Genomic DNA, 19,434 nt, shown 5'->3' on the forward strand with positions numbered 1-19,434 from the left:
GTCCACCACTACTCTCTGGGTGTGCCCCATCAGCCAATTTTTTACCCATCCAACTGTGCAGGCATCAATGCCACAGTTGCTTAATTTATTGATGAAGATGGGGTGAGAGACAGTGTCAAAGGCCTTCTTAAAGTCTAGAAAGACTACGTCCATGGTGACACTGTCATCCAAGGATTTAGTTACTTGGTCATAAAAGGCAATCAGGTTGGTCAGGCAGGACCTGCCTTTGGTGAAGCCATGCTGATTGCCCTTGAGCATGATCTCCCCTGCAGGCCCCCCACAGATGTGCTCCTTGATGATTCTCTCCAAGATCTTCCCGAGCACCGAGGTGAGGCTTACAGGCCTATAGTTACTTGGGTCCTCCTTCCTCCCTTTCTTGAAAATTGGGACCACATTAGCCAGTTTCCAATCCCCCGGCACCTGGCCAGATGACCACGAATGCTCATACAGCCGGGCCAAGGGTTCCGCGATGACCCCTGCCAGCTCCCTCAAAACCCTTGGGTGGAGGGCATCTGGACCTGCAGATTTAAAAATGTCTAGCCCTTCCAGAAGATCCCTAACTACATCTGTGCTGACTGAAGGCCTGATAGAGCTATCCCCAAGATTGTATCTACCTCTGGTAGGCAAGATATCCCGGTCCCTGTTCAAGAAAACAGAGGCAAAGAAACTGTTAAAAATATCAGCTTTCTTGTCTGGCGTAGCCACAAGATTACCGTTTGTGTCTTGCAGGGGCCCTACATTGCCTGGTGCCCTCTTCTTGCTCCCAATGTACTTGAAAAAGGACTTGAGAGAGGACTAAAGAACGAGTGAAGCCTCAGTGGCAAAGCTAATGCCTTTAATGTCTGAAGCTGCAAAATACACCTTTCCTCACAAGAACTGTGCATTTCTGCAACCTCCTGCAGTGCAAGATCTCAAAGCACTTTACCACCCTCACTGAATAAAACAGCGAAGCCTGTTTGGGGAAGCAGGGCTGCTTTCACCCCTGTAGATGAGGAAGCTGTAGCACCAAGAGCTCCCATATTTCTGAGAAATGCTGCAGAAAAGCCAGGAATAAAACCCGGGGTGAAATATTTCCATTAGTGTCAGTGAGGCCAAAACTTCACTATCATTCTCTTCCTGGAATTTAGTGTATTTTTTCAGTTAAGTGAGGCCTTTACAGCTATGAATACTCACACTACTAGACAGACTATTAAAGGATAATGATACCATGATGCTTCTCTGCTTTCTGCTTTGGATTGTAGAGGAAAAAGATTGTACATATATATTAAAAGAAAGGAAAATGGAATACAAATGTAAATTGCTGTGAAGAACTACATTGAGCAAGGGGCTTGAACATCATTATAAAACCTACTGTACAATGCTTGAGTGCTTTGTAATGTTACCAGAAGCCCAAAATGTAGTTATAGCTTTGCTCACAGTTTTGTTGTTTTTTGGTTTTTGGGGCCTACAAATTATTTGTTCTGCTTGTGTTAGCAGTGAGCTACCAACCAGACCTATTAATTATATATACACTTACATGTTGGCTGGGAACATATATCAACGTCAGGGCACTAATAATGTTATAAATGGTATTTCATAGACACTAGGACTGGAAGGGACCTTGCGAGATCATCAGGTCCAGTGCCCTGCCCAAGAGGCAGGAAGTCAGCAATACTGATATTAAGTATACTATGTATGAAGTCCCAGAAGGCTGGAGAAAGAAAATGCTATATCTACATTTCGAGACATGGAAAAGGAGGACCCAAAGAATTATACAGAGTCAGTCTAACTTTGATACAAACAGAACTACTAGAATAAATTTTTAAACAATCAATTTATAAATATTTAGAGGATGCTAAAATGATAAAAAAAACAACCAATAAACATTTACCAAGAACAAATTGTAACAAGCCAAGTTAATTCCTTTATTTAACCGGATAGATGGCTCAGTGGATAAGGGGAAGCAGAATATGTAATATAGCTTCATTTCAGCAAGGCTTTTTGACACTGTCTCACATGCCATTCTCATGAGCAAACTAAGAAAATACAGTCCGGATTAAATCGCTCAAAGATGGGTGCACAACCAGGTGAAAAACCACACTCAGAGTGTAGCACCGGGAAAGCATTTCAAGTGGGGTCCCATTAGGTCTGTTCAGTGCCTGATTCTAGTCAGTATTTTCATTAATGACTAGAATGATGGAATGAAAAGTAAAATTTGTGCTTGGCATCTGCATTTGGGATGACAGGGTCAGAATTCAATACCATCTTGATAAACTGGCTACAAAAAGATTAACTTCAATTAATACAAACACAAAATACTATTCAGAAGGTAGAAATCAGATGTGCAAATCCAAAATGGGAAACAAGTAGAAAGGCAGGTATATGCAGCAAAGGATCTGGGAATTGTAGTGTGTCAATATTCAGGGCATAAAAGGCAAACCTCATTCTGAAATGTAAATGGGAGTGTTGTATGTAAGACATACAGGATAATTATTTCACTCTACTTGGTTCTTATGATGTCTCAGTGGGAGTGCTATATCCAGATGTGAGTACCATATTTTAAGAAAGATGTGAATAGATTATCAAGAGCCTAGAGGAAGTGACAAGAATGGAAAGTGGCTTAGAAAATGTGACCTATAATGGTTGAAGAAACTCACTGTATTTAATCTAAAATAAAGGTGTGATAACAGTCTTCCACTATGTACAACGTTATTTGATGACTGCTCTCCATATTTATGAGGGGGGGACAAGGAGCAAAAACCTCAAGTAGCCACAAAGTTTAAATTATTTACTTTCTAACTGTACGAATAGGAAAGCATTGGAACAAATGGTCTAGGGAAGCTGTGAAATATCTTTCCTTGGAGGTCTGTAGGGATAGTTTAGGTAAACATCTGTCAGGGATTGAACAGGTGTCCTTACTCTCCCTCACTGTGAGCACATGGACCAGCTATGGTGGAGGGCCCCTCTGAGCCTACATTTCTATTACTGGTATTAATGGGCTTGTCTTTGTAACCCCTCAACTCAGCATCCACTCACACCCATGTTAGGTTTTGGTGCTGGTGTGGGCAGGTGAAACTGCTCAACTCTGCAAAGCAGAAAGGATTTTCTATGCCTAAATCCTCTTTGGTCAAGTGATTTTTGGGTGTAAAAATGCAAACACTCCAACAAGAAAATACTGGGATTTTTCACCTGAGTGTATAGTTGTTAGGACAGTGGTTTCTACCTTTTTTTCATTTGTGCACCCCTAAAAAAATTCAAATGGAGGTGCAGACCCCGCTGAATCATAAGTGTGCATAGTCACATACTTTTGATTGCTCATAGTCATCTTTTGAAGACCTCTTAGACATAGTCTTAGACCCCCAGGGGTCCACAGATCACAGGTTGAAAACCACAGTGTTAGGACATCAGAGCTGGCCTCTTCCACAGGACAGCATATCCACAATGGAAACAAAACTGTCTAGATAAGGCTTTGAAATGATAAAAATGAAAGTAAGACTGGAGTAAAATGAAAGGGACAGAACAAGAAGTAACAGTCTCAAATGGGAGATTCAGGCTGGATATTAGGAAGAACTCATTATAATTATGAGGGTGGTTAAGTACTGAAACAGATTACAGAGAGAGGCTGTGGGATCTCCATCCTTGGAAGCTTTTAAGAACAGGTCAGACAAATATTTGTCTGGAATGTTTTAGACAGGGAAGATCCTGCCTTGAGCAAGGGCTTGGATTAGATGGCCTCCAGAGGTCCCTTCCAGATCTACATTTTATGATTCTAAGATTTATGGGAATAAAATTAAATTAAAAAATAAAGCCTGGGTTCATCTCCAATTGACACATTTTCTTAAAAATAGAAATGATGAGTTTAAATCTCATACTAGCTACATGATACACTGGGGGGTAGGGAGGGAAGGGAGAGTGGCACTCAAAAAGCAGTGATAAGTTGACATTTTTAAAGGCCACATTTGAAAAAATCAGTTCTCCCTTCATTTTCCTGCCAACTGCTGAATTCATGATTCCATGTTTCTGCTGTAGCACTTGTAAAGCTCACTCACACCTTGACAGAGGACCTCCTTTCCTGCTCTGCCTTAAGCATTAGAGCAGTCCTCCTCTCTTGCCAAAAATTCATAGGACCTTGAACGTAGGACTTAGTGTTTGATTGGAAGAACAGCTGTTTTCCTAAGACTTTTAAGTCTAAAATGTATTTCTTAGTTATGTGCTACTTAGTGACTTTTTAAATGTTCAAGCAAAGTTTTGTCCTAACGAAAGCTAGTTACTGTGCTTCTGGCACTCTAGAGTGTTTCCAGTCACAATGTTATATCTCTGAATACACTTCCATGTTTCCCTGTGTGTTTCCCATTTATGGCAAAAAAAGATGGCTCCCATGGCTACGGCCAGCTAGGAAAACCATTGTTGACTCATTAGGATATTATACCAAATGATAATCACATAGGTCCAGAGCCTCAAAGGCTGCCTGTACACAAGCTGGGAGGCTGCTCTGACACACTGTAATTACAGCGTGTTGGAGCAAACTCAATGAATCAGGTCTGCTGGAGCATGCTAATTAGCACAATCCAGCCAGCCTTTGCATCTTGTGTATCAGTGTGTCCGCATGCTTCAAAATGGCAGCAGGGGCGCTTTAATTAAAGTTCATTTGATGGGCTTTAGATAAAGTGCCCCCACCACCATTTTGAAGCATGGGTACTCTGATACAAGAGATGCTCTGGGCTAGGGCTGCCAACCCTCCAGGATTGCCCTGGAGTCTCCAGGAATTAGATATAAATCTCTAGAGCTAGGGACAGACATTACACATAAACCGGTTTAAGTGATCAGAAACTGGCTTACACCTGTAACAGAACAGATGTTCAGGGCACATAAACCACTTTGAAAATGACTGAAACCAGTTTTAGATAAACCTGGTTGAATGTAGTATCAGACTTAACTGATTTGACTCAAACCAGTTTATGCAATGTCTGTCCCAGACCCCTTCCTGGTTAAACTTAAACCAGAGTCCCCCAGCATCCCTTCCCTTTGCTCCCTGGTTGCAGCTCCCACAGTCTCTGCAGGCATCTGCCTGGCTTCTGCCCCCCACTCTCTGCTAAGCAGACACCTCTCAGCATTAGCTAGCAGACGACATGTTGGCTATCTCCAAGCTGTGGCACATGGGACACAAGCAGAATCAACAGATAGCTGGTAATGTCCCTCTGTTGTTTTCTTAATGGGAGTGATAAACATGGAGTTAGGGATGATAAACATTCCCTGCTGGGCTGGTCAGGAGAGGGGGAACCCTCTCTAAGCATAGCATCCTGCCAGCCCGGTCACACACCCCCACCTCAGCTCAGCTCTGTGCAAGGGAAGGGAAGGCTGCTTTAGCATGCCCTGGCTTCTAGCCTGAGCCACTGCAGGCATGTGCCTGCGTTTCTGGAATGAAAAGGGAATGTCTAGCTACCTCCAAATCAGTGTACGCTTTGCAGGTTAAACTAACCTGCAAAGATTGAATCAATTCAGGCTCAGGCTTTTGGATGTTTGTCACTAGCCCAGAAGACTGCTGAGAGTCACCCAGGAGATAAATGATAGGGCGTTCATTAAAAAAAATATTAAATGTTAAATCCAATTTATACAGTAGTCCAGTGGGTTTTTAAAATGTAGTAGTAATGTGCATTTGCCTTCCTGACAAAGTCTACTACTCATTACAGTAGACTAGTCATTATGTCATGTAATAAAACCTTTTGGAATAGATGCCAATAGAGTTGGCAACCCTACTCTTGGAGCCACTCTAATTAAAGTGCTCCCCCTAGCCCCCTGGAGCACACGTAAAAACACTCAAAGGTACTTAAGTGCCTAACTTCCACTGAGTTAAGTACCTAAACATTTTTTTAAAGGCACCTAACTGACTTAAGAGATCATGTCCCATTTTTAAAAACAACACAGGCTTTCTAAATAACTTAGAAGTAACTTTTGAAAATGGAACTTAAACTGCTACATTGCTGTGGTGTTTTTAAAATGTTACCCCTAGGGCCTCCAGTCAGAAGCAGGATTTCCACTGACTTCAGTGGGAGCAAAATCAGCCCTAAAATAAGTAAGTAAAATAATGTGCTGTTCTCAGTGACCTGGGCTGACTTGCTTGGGGTCTAGAAAGGACTGGGGATGATGTGCCATACAATGCTTCTGATATATAGACACCCTGGGTGCATCCAGGCTAGCGGGAACATGCATATCCAGGGACAAATAGCAGTGCCACATGCTGCTGTTGGTTGTCCCTGGGTAACGTCCCTGCATATGCATTCTGGTATGTGGCAAGCTGCCCCAGGTGGGGCAGAACAGGCTTGGGAAAGCATTTGGGCTGGCCCTATCAGCATTACTTGGGGTCCTGAAGGCTTCCCAGGGCTCCAGCAATAGTGGTCTGAGTGCAGGGAGCCTGACTGGCAGCCAGAGCATGTCTCTGGCCGGCCAATCTCTGGTTTTGAGCAGTGCATGCTGCTGCCATGTGCGCTGCCCTACTTTTTTCTGGTGTCATTTTTTTTGACACCGGGATCTCCTGGTGTCAAAAAAACCCATTGCGCTACAAGTTAGCAGCACAATGAATGCTTGCATGTGCAGCGCATGCAGTTTGCGGCACTGCAGGCTGGTGCTGCAAACCACATGTGCGCACTCATCTGGACGCACCCTCTAAGTCTAATTCTGCCCTTACGGTGAACTTGGCCCACATAAATTAGTTTGAAAATGTCTCAGTGAACTTACTGTCTTTTCCATTTTGAAACCCCCTGATGCATGCTTAATTACAAACTATCTGACCTGGGGTGTTTGAACTTAGGCAATGTTAGGCCTTATGCACCCCACACATGGTCTGGCTTTTGCAGGAAATCTTGTTGCTAGGCCAGATCTGTGGAGGCTCCCCAGCACCTCACAAAGAGCGAGCAATGTGCAAGAGACGTCAGTGTAGAAGAACAGACTGTTTTGTTATCATGTAGCCTGCATGACCCTGTGGTTCCTGTTGTGTGTGGCTTTGCAACTATTATGAACCTATTTGTATCCATTGCTCCTTTAATTGCCTAAACTTTTCTGCTGTCAGCCATTTTGATTTTTGGCTGAGGTCAGATTGTTGCAGAGGATATGCTACATTCTTTCCTGGACACACATTTTTTGACTTTCCCGTTTTGTTGCTCTCAATTGAAAGTAAAAATAATTCACACTTGAGGCATCTTACACCTTTTGTGGGGCAAATATAACATCTAACAATGTCTTTTAAAGCAACTTGAAATGCTACTGTTGGTAACATTTTGGACCACTGGAGACTTGAAGACGCTTTGATCACTTTTCAAAGCATTTGCCTGCTTCGTGATTTTGAAAAGATGTGACAGTTTGAGCCACATTTATTGCCACAACAGAGCCTAGAAGCAGAGTTAGATTAATATTGATCCTATCTCAGCAAATTCCAGGAATGTTTTTTTTCTTTAAATTGTTATAGATTCATAGAAATCAAAGAGGCCAGAAATGAAAAGACTCAGTGTGCAACCTTTTCAAAGATACCTTAACCTGACTTTAATTTGAGCCTGACTCAAAAGCCAGCAAAGTCAATGAAAAGACTCCTGTTGACTTCAGCAGGTCCTGCATCAGGTCCTTTGTGTACATACAAATTAGAACAGACAAGTTATTATTTGAGCACTCAAAGCGTGCTAATTGCTTGTGCACAAAAAGGACAGAAGTCACACACACAAAAGACCATTTCTTTGGCTTGCTAGTGCAGATGGAATTTGCACATATAAGTAGTGTTGCTTGTCCATACAAGTGATGAGACTCTACAACTGCATATACAAGTCTTTTACATATCCAGTATTGACTACATACAAGAAGAGGCCATATTTCTGATGCTTGTCCCCTTAAGTATTCATTCATTCATGTGCATTGTACCAACATAATGTCAATGTCAGTGATGTTAAAGGACTTGCAAATTACCAGGACTCTGATGGAGCCTCAGGAGGAAGATGGTTTCTCCAGGCGTCCCAAAAGGGAGACTAAGATCAAAGTTGCACAAAATGTCAGTGACAGAGTAGGCTAAGCACCTGTATCACTAGGCCATAATTCCTTCCTTTTAGCAATCAAATACATCTTCCATATAACTTTCAGTTTTTGTTAGTATGTCTATATGTGTCTGACAGGGTTCAAATTACACTGTGACTCTTGCGGGGGGAGGTCTGCAAAAAAAATTAAACCAGTTCCTTGATTAACAAGTCCACCTAAGTGAAGGAGCAATCTGATCAGAGACCCCTCCTGTCAGGTTATCATGTTCAAAGCTTACAGGGAGGCTCTCCCTTCCCACCCAAGCTCCCCTGCCCCCAGGGTCTGAGATACAGGAAAATACAGGAAAGAAATTAATCTGTTTTTGGGCTTTCATAAATTGCTCAGACTTTTCTGCAATTAAACATACATGCAAATTAATAACTGTTATAATCTAATTTTCATTCATTTTGTTAAATCAATAAAACCAGTGAAATATCATTACCAGTAATGACCTCAAATTTTCCTGCATGTATGTTACCACAGAGCATTCATTTAATTAGCAAATACTAGTGGAGGAAGAGTTAAAATCCCTTGTCACTCAACCATGAGATTAAAATAACTTGCTGGTTGTAGAACATTGATCCCTTGACATTAGCAATTTGCTTGTTACTCTGAAATTTATTTGAAACTTTACCTATAACTTTCCCGAACTTCAGTTTCAGTCAGTAGCCAACAAGTATCAGGGTTGTTTATACTTCCCCACAAAACCAGGAAAAACTCAACAATCCCTGGCAAAATCCAGGACAATCCCATAAAAAGACCGATGTTAAATTCGTAACAGCCAATCCACAATGATGCCCTTACACTAAAAAATTGTAACAGCTCTCCAGTTAGTACCAGCACCAGCAGCATTAAGACCTGGTGGCAGCAAAGGCACTGGGTCTCAGGACCCCTGGAAGAAAGCAAGGTGAGAGGTGGGTGTCTTTTCAGTTTTGGGGAGACTGTAGTACAAACAGACACTGAGTTTAATATTCTCAGGGCTTCTCATTTTGACATCCATGGGAATAAGCCCCATATACCCCCTCTTTGAAATCAGGGATGGGTCCTACAGGGAAGCAAGCATGCTTCTGCTTCAGCACTGGCAGTTGCTGCTCCACATTGGTATGGAGTCCTAATTCGGGGTGGGGGGGTTGCAGTCCACTACACACAGCTGCAAAAAGCCCTGTTTTAACAACCCTAAGACCTTCAGGAGCCCCACGCCTGCTCAGAGCACCCCCACATCATTCCCCCCAAACACTTGCCTACTGCCTTGTGCCTCAGCAGTGAATCCTCTCCTTCTCCATTCCTTGAGATGCCCCTGGCTCTGCTTATGCTTGTGAGACTATGTGAGAGACGGGTGGGAGGATGGGAAAGATACCTCATATGGCTGCTGCTTATCCGAGAGCTTCACGTGGACCGAGGAGCCAGGAGCTACAAATAGACCTGGCGGGGTTCCTGGCTGTGACAGAGCTCTTTTAATGTCACATACTGGGGCACATTAGGACTCTAGCCCTGGGACTGGCACCGATTTCTCTCCCCTTCCCTCCCTCAATCAGTCACCAGCCGTGTTTAATCATGAAAAAGCCCATTGGGATCCCTCCAGAATGACACCCGGCCCCTTCACCTCATCACGAGCAGAAGCCGATGCAGCTGGCAGGGAGAATGGAGGCCTCCCTGCAGGGATATACATTACCAACCTTTCTCTACGCCCGCAAGAGGGAAGGAAATACGTGGGCTGGTACTTGAATACATGTCACACATTGCTGTGCTTTTATTCTACTTAGACTTGGGTCTCAAACAAGCTTTACAGGAGATCCCGTGGCCAACCATCTTGCATTAGCACTGGGATTTAATGAAGGTGGTGTTTCTTCTGTCACTCTGAGAAGAGCCAATTTTTTCTCCTCAGATGTGCAGGTATATTATTCCTTCTAAAAGGATATGGATAGCAGGATCTGGCCCTCAATGTGGAGTCAGGGCAGGACCACAGAACAGCCTTTCTTCCTACAATGCTGTTTGCAGTTCCTATACACACAGGTGTGGACAAATTAACTAAGTACAGTGAGGTGATGAGGGAGCAGGACCCTCTGAAGCATTGGACATCGGCTATGGCTAAAGCTAGGGAGTTTTGACTAGGATGCGCCTCTAGTTCCTGCCTCTAGCTACAGATACTTATATATACAGATATATATATACTTATATATGCAGATATCCTGGCTAGATGGTCTTCCTCCTCTGCTCAGGGTCATACATGCTGCCAACTTTCATAGTTTCATAGATGCTAGGGTCGGAAGGGACCTATTAGATCATCAAGCCTGACCCCCTGCCTGGGGAGAAATGAGTGCTGGGTTAGATGACTCCAGCCAGGTGTCTGTCCAGTCTCCTTTTAAACACCTCCAAGAAAGGGGGCAGCACCATCTCCCTTGGATGTTTATTCCATATTTTGGCAACCCTCAGCATAAAGAATTTTTTCCTGATATCCAATCTGAATTTGCTCTCTTCCAGTTTGTGGCCATTATTCCTAGATACCCTGATAGGCACCCTGGTAAACACTGTATCCCCTATTTCTTGCTACCCCTCCCCCCTCCCCTGATGAGTTTGTAGGCAGCCACAAGATCACCTCTCAGCCTCCTCTTGCGGAGGTGGAAGAGGTTCGGGTCCCCAGTCGGTCCACACAGTGTTTTTGGTGTCAGTTGATTTGTAAGACTGGTGTGGACTGTGAAGCTTTTGCCTTCCTCTGTAGCATTGGGCACAGTCACCTCTCAAGCAAGTTTTAAACACATATTCACAACTATCATTGCAGTGGCTGGACACTGTCAGTCAGTGCCCTTTGCTGGCTAGGCTACAGGCCTTGTAGCCCTGACATTGTCTTACTCAGGCTTCAACAAAACCTTGGCTCACCAAGGCCTCAGCTTCTAGCAGGCATCCCTCCGCCTTCACTCCCCACTTTTCCTAGGGTCTTTGCTTCGAACCAATTTCTCTCCCTTCCTTCTCCCTTCCTGGAAGGAAATTATTAAACTATGGCTCCCTTACCAAGTATAAGAGGAAGATTTTTTTAACTCAGCCCTGAAAAGAAAAAGAAAAGAAAGGTGCTTATGGTTATATATGTGCAGATACTGGGTCTGATTCTTTTCTCATTCTCACCCATGTCAACCAGGAATAAATCCACTGAAGTCAAGGGATCAGGTCAAGGGAGCCACACTGATTTCCACCAGCAAAGGATTTGATGCAGTAGAGTTACATCAGTGTAAAATTAGATATATTAGAGAAGAGCAGGAGGTCCTCAATCATTATTTAAATCTTAATACATTTGAAACCATGGCAGAAAAAAAGAAGCTAAAATTAGGGCCACAACATTTGCTAAAATTGAACCTGCAGTTTTTCTTTAAAATTAAATTAGGGCTGTTCTCATAAGGTTGAAAATCTCTTTCCCCCCTCTCCCTTCTTAATGCACTGTTGATTGGTTGATTGATCATAAAAGCGTCTGGGAAAATGGAAATGAAATGTATTTCCTTATCAAGATTTTTTTATCCTGCTGCCTTTATAGCAGGGGTTTAAAAAATGCTGGAAGAAATGTTCAGGAGGGCTCAAGTGCTCATGTGGATTTGCTGTTTTAAATTTAAAAAATAAAAGATGTGTAAGAAGTGGCTGGATTGTCATCTCTCTGGGTAGTTTAGGAACAGGGAGTCCCGTATCTGTGCAGGGGGTGGACTAGATGGCCCTTCCAGTTCTTTCCAGCTCTACAATTTTATCATTCCTTTAAAAAGCCATAAACAAATGTAGCCCGGGTATACATGGGTTTGTACTTCCCGCTCCAATTGAGAGAATTATTGGCAGGGCAGTGTGCTGTAGAGGGACATTACAGCCCAGCAGCCGCCTCTGTCCCCTATAGAGTCAGGTCCAGTCAATCAATGACCTAACTATATACAGATTTATTATTACAAGAAAACCATTAAAGGGTAAGGACATATTATATATATACACACACACACACACACACACACAAAACAATAAACCCTATTTTTATACATACACACACACACCCAGTTATCATTTAAAATACAGATGAACAATAGAACAAACCAGACCAAAGGATATTGATTGGGCAACCTTATAACTCTATTCATATACAAACTATTACTTCAAATTATTCACATAAACTGTAAGGCACAGTCCACAAATATAATCAGCAATCCTTAGATTACCTGGGTGCCCTCCAGGGCAGGGGCCCCACTCCCAAGGTACCACTATAGGAAAGGAGGTTGGGGGGAAAGAAAAAGGAGAGGAAAACCCCAAAGACTCTTAAGCTCCCCCACAATCACCTAGGAGCAGCCCATGCGGTGCCCCTTCGCAACCCTTGGGGGGTCCCTCCCCTGTGGGGACCCTCCCTCCAGGGTAACTTAATACTCTGCAGTCCTGGAGGGTTGCCTCTTGTTCTCCAGATCAAGCTCTGTTCCCTGCCTCCTGACTCTGCTGCCGCCGTCCTGGCTTAGGGCCACATGCACCACTGTGTGTAATGGGCGCTTCACCTTGTGCTAGGGGTTAGAGGCCTGGACAGCCTTGTGTGGCGCTGGGGCTCAGTCTGTTCTCAGACCCTCTGGGCAGCATCATCTGCACTGAGCTGCTGCTCCATGTCAGCAGCTGTAGACCCAAGCCACCTCAAGCAGCTCCCAGGGTCTCTCATCCCCCATGCAGCGCCTCCTGCACTAGGCTCTCAGCCTTGTTCTGGGGGTTGAGGACCTGAGCCACCCCAGGGGGTCCAAAGATCCTGCTCCATGCCCCAGCCTGTGCACCGTGTCTCTGGCCACACACCAGAGGTTGCAGACCTGAGCTGCCTCGTGCAGCTCCCAGGGCCTGGACGCCATGCGCTGTGCTGCACACCAAGAGCCTAGCCGCTGGATTCGTCCGCCGTTCCCCACTGATGGAAGTCTTCAGGGGCATTTCAGGGCTACTGCTTCACCCTGCTGAGCAGCTCTTCTAAGCCACACTCTTCTCTGTCCCCGATGCATCTACCCCTTATGCTGCCCAGCAGCTCCTTTTATACGCTCCAGGGCTCTGCCCCTGAAGTCTTCCGGACCTCACAGTTTGCAGTCTTCAATCAGGTCCGGGAGAGCTCTTCTCCCCCTCCCCTCAGAAAAGGGGCGTGATGTTATTTCTCTTGCTGCCTCCTGATTGGTGGATGGGCTCCACCAATCAAAAGAGCAGGATCTCAAGCCTGGGACTCAACCCAAGCTCTGAAAGGTAAGCCTGCTACACATGTATTATAGAATTTGCAAATTAAATTAAGAAAAAATGAAGGAGGCAAAAGAGTTGATCCATGCAAACTATTGTACACACACACACACACAGCTGTAAAACTGTCAAACTTCAGTACTGCCTTAAAAACAAAGCATCAAATCTGACACCATATTTTTTGTAGAGACTAAGAAGGAATGTTAGACTGATAAAATGCCACAGCTGTGATAAAAAGGAAACATATCCCCCAAACTGCCTTGTTCTCCTATTAAGTGGAACAATTTATAGTATCTTGGTGGCTAACATGGATGGTTTACATAATAAATTTCATTTATTTTAAGCCACATTGCTGCTATAATAATAATCATGTTTCATTTATGGGAACATTTCTTGAGAGAATTTGTATAATGAGCCTGTTTCACAAATACATCAGCCAACACTTTTAAAACAAATTCCTTTCTATCATTCATTCAATCCTGACTATTTCTGCAGCAATTAATTGACATTTATCAAGAGACCTGACCTACCATTGCAATGCTCCAGCATTACACTAGTATAACCACAATTAAGTCCATGGTACATTATCAGGGTAAAACTGGAGTAACACAGTGGTAAATTAAGCCCAGCATTTTTTTGCTAAAATAAACCCCCTCACAATATAAACCAGCCCTGTCTTCCCCTTCGTTATGCAATTAAGTTATAATACTTCCTTTCTGATATCATTATCTGTTGTCATGGTGATTGCAAGGAGACAATGAATGGCTGAAGAGTGAGCAAAGATTAAAGTTTTGTTAAACTTCAGTAAATTACTTTTAACAGCAAAGAAAAAATTCTGATGATAATAGGACAAGTAAGTGGTTCTTTTAAGATTTTATAAGAGAAAAGCTGTTTACAATAGGGGCTGAAAATAAATGGGACAGTCCAATGTATACATGCAGAAGGAAATGTGCAGATAAACACTATAAAGAATGGACATGCAGGTTGAGTATGGGGTTTTGATAATTTTTTCACCTGGTGTTGCTCAAGCAGGAAATACTAACTTACCTGTAATTGCCAGGAACAGATTTTGTTTCTGATCCTCACTGGGTGCATCTACGTGGGCGCTTTAATGCGCAGTTGCTTATTCTACTGTACATTAAAGTAGGATATAAAACTTGATAATATGCTAATGTGCAGTAGAAAAGGCCACTGTGAATTGTCACCTAACAAGCATGTGCCTGTGCTACTGTGCATTAGCACAGCCTTATGCACACTTATTTAGTACTTCATATTGAAGATACTAAATTTAATGCACATTAGGAAAAGCGCATTAATGCATGTGTAGATGTGTCCACTGATAAGTAAAAACCAAGAAGTAGAAGCCTGCTTTCTTTGTTTAAACCTAATCTCAGGATAACTTCCAAGAGTAAGCATGCAAGAACATATGCAAGATAGTTACAGTTCATCTGAAAACAAAAGTCTGTTTTGAGTATAACTTATATACCATTATAGTCATGTCTTCTGTGTAGCTTTTCTTTAAGTCATCATTAGCAATAAGTTGACACAATAATAAATGGGGTTTGGAGGGAATGGGGAGTTGCACTTGGCTTGATAAAGTACAGTAGAGTGTAATACTCTTTCCATTGAATAAAATGTAAAGACTGTCTGGTCTCCATCATCTACTGCCACCATTCAAATGTGCAGACCTACATGCTAGATTAACCTTGTCTTCATTCATTACCAAGCTTGTCATTCCTCTGTGGTTTTGTTCTGGCTCATGCTGTGCTGACAAATACATAATTTCACACAGATGTTTTATTAGACAGTGGCACAAAGTTTTGGCTTTAAATTATATGGTTCTCTGCTTCCCTCTACGCTTTAGCTTCCTAATGTGCCAACTCCTCCCTGTAGGTCCCTCAGAAGACCCTCTAGGGGAATGACATGGTACTTGAAGGGCGGTGGGCTGGACTACATGTCAATGATGGAAACTCAAAAGTCCATGGGAGAGGGTGTCTAAACTAGAACTATACGCCCATTGGAGGGGCTGGAAGATTGTATTATCTTCATACTCACCTTGAAATTTGGCTCATAGTGACTTAGTAGCTAGAGCACAATCCTGTACTTGGGAAATACTGTTTGTCTTATCCACTACACTATGACCCCAGTCAGCCAGGTGCTGAACGCTGGGCAATATGCCTCACATTTCTCTAACTTTAAGCAAGGGAGCAATTCCACTGGCATCAAAGGGCTGATGATAGACTTAAAGTTAGCCAAGTATTTAAGCACCTTGTTGAACTGTGACATGGGTGCTCAAGGAGAGCAGCTTATGATTGTACCTAATGCCCTGTGAACAGAAAAGGAACATATAAATGTCTCCTATATTTGAACATACAAGAGAGTAGAAAAGTCTGAGACAGTATGAATGATAATTATGATGATGGATTATTTATATTACTGTAGACCATGGGAACCCAGCTTATGGACCAGAACTCTATTGCATTAGGCACTGTACAAATTATTATCAACTATCAAGTAGCACCCTACAGACAAGAGCACAAATTTGTTGAAGTAGAGTGAGTTTACTTAAAGAGAGAATCTGGTTTAATCTTGTTATCTCTTCTCCTGAATTCTGTCAAAATATGACACTGATTATTTTTTTCTGAAATAAGGATTGACCTTTACTGAAAACCAAGGGTAATTCTGAACCTGCCAGTGTCCACTGATCCAGGGAGCAAGCCCCCTGAAGTCCCTCTCAATTGAAATCTCTTTCTGGTTCTGTCAACTTGATTCCCGGGTTGCCGTGCAGATAATGCAGCATGCCAGCCACCCGCTGCTTTTTCATTTAAATAAATGAGAAAGTTGTGGCTAAATTAACACCCCAGTGGTGGTAATAAGGGCAGACTCAGCAGCTGCTATGATGTATGCAAATTGCAGTTTCACACATTAGGAACTAGAGGTTGCTTCATTTGTAGGTGCTTTGCTGTGTTCTATATGTAAGAGCTTCTGTCACATGCAGGCAAATTTGTGGAAGAAAAAATAAGCTCGATAACTGCCTGCTTTCCTTTCTGATCCTCTCTGATAAGTGATTTTTATGAAGTTATATGTTCTGTCTGGTGCTTGTGCACACAAAGCATCCACTGATTTCCATGGGTGTAGCATCTGAGTGAACAGAGCAGAATCAGACCTTTTGTGTGTAAATAGAAGTCTTCCTCCTCCTCCTCTTGCTTTCTCAGCCTGATTCATGCAGTAACGACAAAATCCAGTAGCTAAACATCCAGCTTCTTTCTTTGGAAATGAAACTGTAATAGCGCAAAGGAAAAACTGGGATATCAGCAAGTTAATCAGACAGCAGGCATAGGCTGAGGGCACCGCTTTTTGATTCTGCAGAGCTGGGAAAGAATACATGAAGGAGCTGGCAAGGCAAGTGAACGGATTCTACAGAAATTCACTGCTCAAAATTATTTTTAGGGCTCTCAGAATAGGTAGGAATAGTGCCAATGCATTAGATATTTTTGTCAAAATTAGGAACCCCAGCAGGAGCCCGACACAGAAAATAGAGAGAGGAGGGGCAGAGACTGAACAGCAATAGCTGAAAATATTGCTCCCACACAGGTGAGAAATAGCCATAATGCATCCAGGAGGGCATTGCGTCTCATTAGGAGCTGGGTTTGTCTACACTGCTCCTCAGCTGCTCCAGGAAACATCACTGAGAAACCCACCCCACTCACTCACTGAGGCAGCTTAGAGAGGCCTCGAATATATGCCAAGAAGCATGTCCAAGATAGCCCAGAAGCAGTGCTGGGGTGTGCACTCAGGGCTGATGGAAGCTGACAACCCTGCCTCATTTCTGAGTGGGAGCAAGTGACTGGGGTGTACTTCCTGATGGTGGTCCTGGGTGTAGCACATCGATAGTATGGACCAAGGAGCCCTGTTACACTATGGGAGAGAGCACACAGAAGCTTCCCCAAAATCAGCCTTTGCTTGATGGTTCTGGTGATGGTTGTGTTGAAATGAGTGTAAGGTTGTTAGCTCAAGTGATGAGGGAACAAAAAGTGGTTTTGTGGCGTAAGATGCAATTGTACGATCTAGGGCCAGTTTGTCTTGCGTGTAACTCAGTAGAGTTGCATCAGGGAAGAAGGTGGCCCTTGGGGTCTCATCTGGGATTTTCCATTGCTCTATCTGTGATGCTGGGCACGTATCGTCCCCTGACATGGCCTCAATTTCTCATCTGTAAAATGGGCTAACAATACTTTCCTACCCCCCAGGGACTGAAGTGCACTCAAAGTCTTGTGAGATCCTTACACAGGAAGTGCTGCTTATGAAAAGGTCCCCTGTATTCTGCAACTCTGTGGCAGCTACATTGTAAAGGCAAATTACTACACCAGATTGAACCCACATAACATCTTTCTGAGCCTGCAGGTAGCCTGACACAATAGCTCTGAGAGGCATGAGCTGCCTTCATTGTAGTGACAAGGAGTTACCCTAGAAATCTATTGGGAACAAATTAAATGGTAATAATGAATGGCTGATCACTTTGGCAGCAGCTTCCTGCTAATTTTGCTTAACCAGTGTTACCAGATGAAGCAACTGCTTGCTAGCAAGAGTTGCTGTGGGGAACAATTAAAAAGGCATACCCCAATCCTGGAATTTCAAGCATCTTCCCTTCCTGCTCACCTCAAGGACAATTGTGGCCACTCCCCACTGAGACCTTCCCACCTCAGTCCTCGGTGTCAGGAATCTAAACCTTTTTCCATGTGTTCTCAGGTGCCCAAAGTGTCTGATATCATGCTAAAATATCTGGCTTTGTGCCAAAAGTGTCTGTACCACATGTATACATTGTCTAGACAAACACTGTAGAGCAGCCTGGAAACCAAAAAAAACATGTGGTTACCATATCCAAAGGAATAGCATAAGGCATACTGTGCTGACTTAATTATTCATCATTCTATTTAAATCCATTAAAACTCACAGTTTTGAATTGACTGAAGTTGCCCCAGGATGCAGAATTTAGGACAGGGGAACCTTAGAAATCAGGAGACCTTGCTACAGAGTCCATAGGCCCCTGTAAAAATTTGCATTATTACAATATTCATTATCAAGTAAGCAATAACCAGGTGAAATAGATGAATTACTGATTCCAAAACCACAAAGATCCTATATTTATATGCATGGCTCTTACTAATAAGAAAGCAAGTCAGCAAGAAAAGTCCCTCAGAAATTGCATGAGGCACTGAAGGGTTTCTAAAGGAGGACCTTTCAAAATACATTGAATGGGGACAAAATGGCAGCTAACACTTTATCCAGATGCATTGCTATAGCCTTTAAGGTTGAAAAAAGATGGGCCTTGTAGAACATAAACTCCACTACTAGCATTTTTGCTTTTCTGTATAAGTTACTTTAAAACATCCTTCTTAAAAGAAACAAAATAGCCCAAAATGTATGTTGAGGTGGGTCATATGATCCCCAAGGGCCAGATTCTCTTCCACTTATTGGGCATCTAAGTAGACTTTGGCACCTATCTGCAATTCTTTTCAACTCTTCAAGTCCCTGAAGAATCCTTGATTTATCTATTTCTGTAACACACCAACACCTGACCCCTTAAAACTGAGTCATAAAACAAAAGAAGCAGGGAGAAGGAATGGACTAACCCATCTTCTGTAGTAAAAGTTTTTCAGGACATAGGTACCTAAGGGAGCTCCCTGCCCAAGTCCACCTAGAAAGCCAACTGATGAATAGACAGTGGTCCTCAGTGTTCCCATGGAGCCATGTGGCACTGTACTGAGCTATGCTAGGACTGCACTGTCACATGCTCCTGAACTGGTACGCGCACACTTCAGTGTAGCACTGTGCGTGCAGTAGGTCCAACTGAGGGACAAAGCCCAGTGACCACCCTCCCTCTAACACAGCTGCAATGCATCTGGTTTGGAAGCTTGCACACATGTTGAGTGGCACATTTCAGCCTGGCACCACCTTGTGCCTATAAACATTCCCTGAGAGTTGAGTTCGAACTCCTGGAGAGAAAAACGTGTTCAAACAAAATTAAATGGGAAAAATAGCTCCAAGATTCACCACTACTATCTGAGCAAGTGTAGCATAATGCTGGGCATCTTCAAAGTGTTTCCAGAGGCGTTAAAACCAGCGTACACATGCTATTGAGCATCATGTTTACTACCAGGGATTCAGTGAGACAGCTCACAGTAGCACTTGGCT

General features: G+C 43.2%; 1 protein-coding gene across 9 annotated transcripts in view; it reads right to left on the reverse strand.

Moving 5' to 3' along the window:
* The window catches only part of KBTBD12 (kelch repeat and BTB domain containing 12), an 87,026-nt gene that overhangs the window by 58,627 nt on the left and 8,965 nt on the right, over nucleotides 1-19,434 (reverse strand). The window contains exon 1 of one of the 9 annotated variants that reach the window (XM_025196818.1): nucleotides 8,669-8,896. The exons of 7 other annotated variants lie outside the window; for them this stretch is intronic. The gene's annotated coding sequence lies outside the window, so the exon portion shown is untranslated. Of the gene's footprint in view, nucleotides 1-7,929; nucleotides 7,989-8,668; nucleotides 8,897-19,434 lie in introns of those variants that run through there. One more of the 9 variants, XM_025196817.1, reaches the window with a different exon arrangement.

The sequence above is a fragment of the Alligator sinensis genome, unplaced genomic scaffold (genome assembly GCF_000455745.1).
Source record: "Alligator sinensis unplaced genomic scaffold, ASM45574v1 scaffold839_1, whole genome shotgun sequence".
Classification (NCBI taxonomy): Eukaryota; Metazoa; Chordata; order Crocodylia; family Alligatoridae; genus Alligator; species Alligator sinensis.